This window comes from Bison bison, unplaced genomic scaffold (genome assembly GCF_000754665.1).
Source record: "Bison bison bison isolate TAMUID 2011002044 unplaced genomic scaffold, Bison_UMD1.0 scf7180017864139, whole genome shotgun sequence".
Taxonomy (NCBI): domain Eukaryota; kingdom Metazoa; phylum Chordata; class Mammalia; order Artiodactyla; family Bovidae; genus Bison; species Bison bison.
The window spans coordinates 11254523-11261366 of record NW_011494711.1 but is presented as its reverse complement, the minus strand read 5'-3'; the positions used below and the strand labels follow the sequence as shown (position 1 = coordinate 11261366).

At 40.0% G+C, this 6844-nt stretch overlaps 1 non-coding gene across 1 annotated transcript; it reads left to right on the top strand.

Annotated features, from left to right (window-relative positions):
• Nucleotides 1–6782: 6782 nt before the first annotated feature.
• On the top strand, nucleotides 6783–6844 carry TRNAG-GCC. The gene has a single exon. It is a non-coding gene; the product is annotated as a tRNA-Gly (tRNA).

The following is a 6844-nucleotide window of genomic DNA, read 5'->3' as shown; positions in this document are numbered from 1 at the left end:
TTTCAGTATCAGTCAGAATATCTGAACACTGATTTTACATACAACATTGCTTTAGGGCTACTGAGACGCAATCTGCAGCAGTAGCCACAGGACTGGAAAAGGTCAGTTGTCATGCAAACAGAACAACGGTATAAAACTTTCTCTGACCAAAAGTATAATGTTAGAGGAAATATTTTTTATTTTTAGTAAAAAATAAAATATTTTTGGTAAATATTTAAGAGGTAAATTTTGACGGGGACCAGAAGGAGCTCAGAAAAGGAGCTCCTTCAATACAAGGAGCTCAGAAAAGTAAAATACAATTGAGATTTGTTTATATACAAATAAGCTGAAAAATCAATCTAAAAATGAGAAACATTCTAGTAAACAGGGTCCATCAATAGAGGACTGATTACACTATGTTCTCTCTCCCTGTCTCTCTCTCTCCCAACCTCCACCACTCCCATGACTGTACTAGAATGGAGGAAAAATTTTACTTCCTACTTTGTATCTTTTTGTGTTTTTTGCATTTTTATTACATATATGCTTTGCTTTTTACTTTTTATGATTTTTTGAGCTAGGGAGAGCTCAGTAGTCTGGAGATGAGCTGCTCATACTTTCTGTTCAAGATACGTTATTCTTATCGGACCACACCTCTTCATTGTTTTGTTCATGTACTTGTTGACTTTTATCCCCATATCCTATTTAATTCCCTTTGCCTCCCCATAAACCATCACCATATTGTGCTTAATATACATCTTTTGTTTATATGTGACCTTACAAAGGATGTATTGTTTTGCTTACATTATTTTAAACTCATATAACATTGTCATCTTTGTAGCTTATATTTGTAGCCTGCCAGGCTCCTCTGTCCATGGAATTCTCCAAGCAAGAATACTGGAGTGAGTTGCAATTCCCTTCTCCAGGGGATCTTCCTAACCCAGGGATCGAACCTGGGTTGAAATCAAACCCAGGTTGGAATCAAAGGTGGGTCTCCCGCATTGCGGGCAAATTCCCTACCGACTGAGCCATCAGGGAAGCCCCTACATTCTTTACTACGTACTATGTTTTTGAGAGCATCCATGTTACTCTGTAATACATCTGACCCAATGCCTTCTACATGCTGCATACAAGCCATGGTATGTCCCATCACCATCCAAGTGAGAGGCTCTGGGCGACTACACAGGACACACTTCTATGAAGCTGGCCCTGAATCTAGCAAGGTTTAGAAAATGTGGTCACACCTGGGATCCACTGAGGTTGGTGAACAAAAGAGTAATGTAATGAAATTAGTGTTTTTAAAAATATAGACCTTTCTTGGGAGTAATTCTGCAATACGTATGGAAATTTTAAATGCACTTACCCTTTGGCTTAGCAGTTGCACCTCTAGGAATTTATCCTGTAACATGTCCTACACATGAGCAAAATGGCATTTGTTCAAGGATATTCACTGCAGTTTATTTCCACTAACAAAAGATCAGAGATAGTCTGTCCTCTGTTAATGACCTGGCTAAGGTAATGATGGCTCCTTCGTGTAGTGGACATTCTCATCATCTTGATGCATCTTAGCATTACAGCTTCAGTCTTCATTTCCCTGCCTTGACTTAATCCTTAGGAAACTTGGCCTTGGGGCACTATTTGTGATTGGGAGATGGAATAAATAAAATTTTAATTTCTAACCAGTAAAAGGCAGTTAAAAATGATAGAACCGTTAAAAAGAAAGAAGTATCTTCCCATGTACTTGGAAAGAAATTTTCCCGAGATCAATTTTTCTGAAAAAAAGAAAGAGAGAGAAAAGACAATGAGCACAATAGTGTGTATGGTAAGTACCATTTGTGCATAAACACATAAAATGCTATATGTGTATCTACATAGAATATCTGTGGAGGGAAACACAAGAAACGAATGACTGCAAGTTGCCTGTAGGAATGAGATCTGGAAACTGATTGCAGTGGGGTGAAGACTTACGTTTTTTTGAGACTTACTTTTTAATGCATATTCTTATACCTTTTGAATTTTCTTACCACATTCATGGGTTACTTCTAAAATATATATATATTTTAAGAAACCACTTGACTTGAGAGGAGGAAGAGAACCCTTGAGAAAGGAAGAGAAAGCCATTTTTGCCATTAGATAGTAGGTGGCCAAGTGGCCCAGGTCAAGAATATATGAATAAATGCTGCTCCCAGAGATGGCTGTCAAAAGAAAAGGATAAAGAATTCCCACCCATAAACCTGAGGACTTTGTATGGATTTGAAATTAATTCAATTATTGAACCAGCAATAAAGGAACAATTTTATTTTCAAATATTAAGGAAATAAGAAACAGAGGGAGGAGGGGAAGGAGGGAGGGAGTAGGAGAAGGAGGGAGAAAATTCAACTGGTAACAGCATGAAGGATGGCCAAGGAAACCAGGGGTTTCCCAGGTAACCCAAGAAGTGTGCTGATAAGGGTCTGCATGAGGTAGGAGAGAGGGATGGGAGCAAGAATGAGTGCCATTTTAAAAGGGGGGAATCAGATGCGGTGACTGATTGGACATGCTGGAGGACTAGGCATGAGCATATCCCGAGCAGGAGGAGTTGGCAGTGACAGCTTTTTAGGAAAAATTGCTGCATTCTCAACATCTGCATGCATCTGAGAATTACACCTGGATTCTTCATTTCCATGCCTTGATTTTAATCCTTAGGAAAGTAGGCCTTGGGGTACTACTTGTGATTCTAAAATGGAGTAAGTAATGATTTAATTTCCAGCCAGTAAAGGGCAATCTAAATGACTGGCTCCACCATTTCCCCAGGGCTAGTTTGTAACCTGGGACAGAAATAAGCTGTGTGTATTAAATCAATACAATCACTCACAAGTTAAAAAAAAAAAAGTCATTGCTTTGGTGGCTATGCATCCTATGAACTATTTCTGTTTCTTAATGGTTTGCTTTCTTCAGCTTTAAGCTTGGCCAGATTTCCACAGTGAGCCAGCATCAACCAGGGACTAGGTGCCTTGAGCAAGTGTCCCAAGGTGCCATGATGCAAATTACAAGCTCCTGCCTGCCCCATGGGGCTGTCACAAAGATCAGGTTTCCTAAGAGACATGATTGTGTAACCTTTCACGGCACTCCCTGCTTTCTTCCTCTCGGCCACCCTCACTGGGGCTTGCTCATCAGAGCTTGGGAGCATGGTAGACTAGGCAAAGTGTCAGGGTGTGCCATCTGGTGATTTTTCCATGCTTAACCATACCAAAGGGGAAATCACGGCCTGCCACAGCATCTCTGATGTGAAACAGGGTCAATATAGCGTGTATCTCTGAAACAAAGTAACTGTATTTGTCATGATGTGTCACTCACAACTGGCAAAGGAGGATTCTGCCTGCCTGATAAGCCGTGTCTCCACAGATTCCAGACACTCCACTTCCTTGTCTCTCTTTGACCCCTCAATTCCTGCTGCTCCCTAACATAGACCTTCCCAAGGCTCTGCTCTCAACTCTGTGGGATTGCCTCCGTATCTACATTCTTACCTTCCACTCCTAAGCAGCTGAAGCCCAACTCACCTTGGAGCCTTGATTTCTTCAGATCTAGATGACAGCTACCTAGTAAGGTTCTCCCCTGAGTTATCTCAGTCAGTATTTCCAGAAGTGAACCCTTGACTCCTCTCTTTAGTTCCCATCCTTTCTCCTTCTGACTTCCCTACACTACACCACTCCTCCCAGTCACTTAAATTACTTGTTCTTCCATAGGTTACTAAGATTGTAGTCTAGATTTCTTTATTCCTTAATCTCTCAGATTCATTTTCCTTCTTCTTCCTGCCTTGCCTCATGCTAGAGACCTCATCCTAATTCAAGACCTCATTGCTTTACTGCTCCCATTGTATTCACTTCCTGGGTGAATTCCCCTACTTACAGTTTCTTTTACTTCCACTTCTCTGACACATTGTTGCCAGATCATCTCTTCAGATGCTCTTGATCTTTTATCTACTCAAAAAAATCTTTGGTGGCTTCCCTTGCTACTGAATTAATACTAGTCCAACAAACTAAGGATGGGTCCTTCAAATTTTTCATATGGCTGTTATTGGTGATTCAACCACTGATGATGAATTTCTCTAAATTTTCCTTAAACTTTCATATTTTCATCTTATAGCACATTCTAGAGTAAAAAGTCCTCTAAATTTACTGTTTGGGGGTAAAATAGCTTCTCAATGTGTGTTTTTCATTTGCAAGCAAAATAACTACTACTTAAACTGATTTAAAAAATAAAAGGCAACTTATTGCACAAGGACAACTTACTGACTCATATAAGTGCAAAATCCAGAATTTGTTCTAGTTAGGCATGACTGTCATACCAGAGTCGGCCTCTCTTTCTCTTTTGTACAATCAAGATAGCTATAACCAACAATACCAGCTATACATTCAACTTGCTTAACCCCCGCCCCCACCACCCCAAATAAAAGTCTCAGCTTATAACTCTGGAAAGAAAGTTCTGGTAAGGATTTGATTTCCCTTGCTATGGTTACATATTGTCTTTAATTCAGCACAATGGTGAGGGAAAACATTTGGGTAGACTTATCACTGTGAGAAAAGGAGATGAAGGGCCAAGTTGTCTTACTCAAATCTCAAGGTATTGGTTCTCTACAGTATAGAAGACTTGTACCAGAAAGGGTACAAACTGTTGGGAGACACACACACACACACACATCCTACATGCCCTTGGCTGCGTGTAACAAAATACCTAATTCAAAGGGGCTTAAACAATAAAGGGCCTCATTTATTTTACCTAACCAAAAATCTGGGTGGAGAAAATTTCAGGATGGCACGGTGTCTCTTTTTCTTTCTGCTGGGTCATCCTCTGTCTTCCCAGCAAGTCACTAGATGACTGGGGCAGCTCTAAGCATTATACCTCACAAGACGGTGTTACAAGCAGGAAAGAAAGGGCCAAAGAGACACCAGCTTTCCCAGAAGCCCCTGGCTGACCATTCTTTCTGTCACTGGCAGGAACTGTCACAAACCCATCCCAGCTCAATCCTTGGAAAGGGGAATGGAATAACTGGCTTAATGCACACAATTTGTCCCTGGAGCTAGGAAGACTTTCAGGAAGAAAAAAAGTAAACTAGTCATTGGTGGGTCACTAATAATGTTTGCCATTAGATCATACTTCTTATTTGATTCCTGCCACCTGTTTAAATTTTTAAATTTGTAGTGTTTCTCATGAAGTTTTAGATTGCCTTTTTATTTTGAATCATAACATTTCAGAGTTCAGATGAACTTACGTCATCCAGTTGAGGGCTTTTCAACGTTTTTTATTCCAGACTTGTAAGCCATCAAACAAATGCAAATAAACGGGAGAGGTTATAAATGAGCTGGTGAAGTGTGGAAGCCAGGTAAAGAAGGTGAGCTCCCCCCACTCCCCCAACATGCCCCATCCCCACCCCACCCCTCCTGTGCTGGCTAGTGGCCCTGAGACACTTCTGGAATGCGATTTTAAAACCTCATTTCTCCTCTAGTTCTCTTATTTTAAGGAACTGAGATCCTAAAAAGTAAAATGATTTTCACTTGCTCCCCCATATGTTACTAAGACTGTAGTCTAGATTTCTTTATTCCTTAATCTCTTTGTTATCTCTTACATCTTTATAATTCTGTATTGTATTTGTCTTCAAATTTTGCTTTGTATGCACCCACTTAAAAAAATGCTTAAAAATAAATCTTGATGTAGAAGTCTCACCTTATTTCAGCAGTTTGTTATGTTCTTTCTTTAACCCCAGTCTTGATACACAATATTCCTGAGCTACACAGGAAATAATTCTGGTGTAACTACACAGTGTTTTATTCTGTTGTAGGCAAGAGAGTGGCTAAGCAACGAAATACTAAGCATGATACCACTTGTGTTCCCACCTTGACTCTGACAGCCTCACTTTTTCTCCTTTGCTAAGCTGAAGTAATGAGAACACCCACTTCACTGGGTTGAAGTTCACGTGTAATGTACTTACACGGCCCAGCACACAGCGACCGCTATGTGCTTACTGTTATTTCTCAGTCATCCCCTTCCCCCCAAATTCTTTTTGGCCTTCAAAGATCCTATAAATTGCTGGGAACTTCCCTCTCAGAGATAAAGGGGCAATAATGCCTAAGTCCAGAGTCTTCTATCTTATGTTTAGATTCATTTCCATGAATGCATTTCCTTCACTTTACTTTCTCCTCCTCATATAACTTCACTGTATGGTTTGCAATTTTACTTTCCGCGGAAACAAAGGGTAACTCATACTGTGGAGTATAAAAGAGTCCTGGAATCAAGTTTCTCACTATCAAAGAAGGGACATCTTACAGATTCTAGGTCACTTGTCAAGAATCACCAACGTTCCAAAGATGCCTGCTCACATCGCATAGTTCCAATATACTTGGATCTAAGCGCCAGTTCGCCTTCACTGCTCCGTCAATCCTACTCCCAACCCCTGACAAATACCCCATGTATTTGCCTGAATTAGCTAAGATAAGAAAAGTAAAACAGGAGTGGTTGTTTTAAAACATCTAAACATCTGAACACACAACTAAGTAATTATGTAATTTTGTGTCTACATATTAATAAAATTTTTATTTGCCTCATTCACCGAGGACAACTTCAGAAGACAGAACTTCCTCTCAAGGTTCAACAGAACTAGGTATAATGAGTTTTTTTGGTAAATGTTAATTCAATGTTTACAGTTATTTAATTAAAAAACTCCATTGCTTTTTCTGAAGTTGAATTAAGGACTTCACTCTGTAACAGAAAACTCACTGCACATTGATAAATCTACTCTAGTAAGGTGTGGGAAACAACTTACAGGAAGAGCATTGGTGGTTCAGTGGTAGAATTCTCGCCTGCCACGCGGGAGGCCCGGGTTCGATTCCCG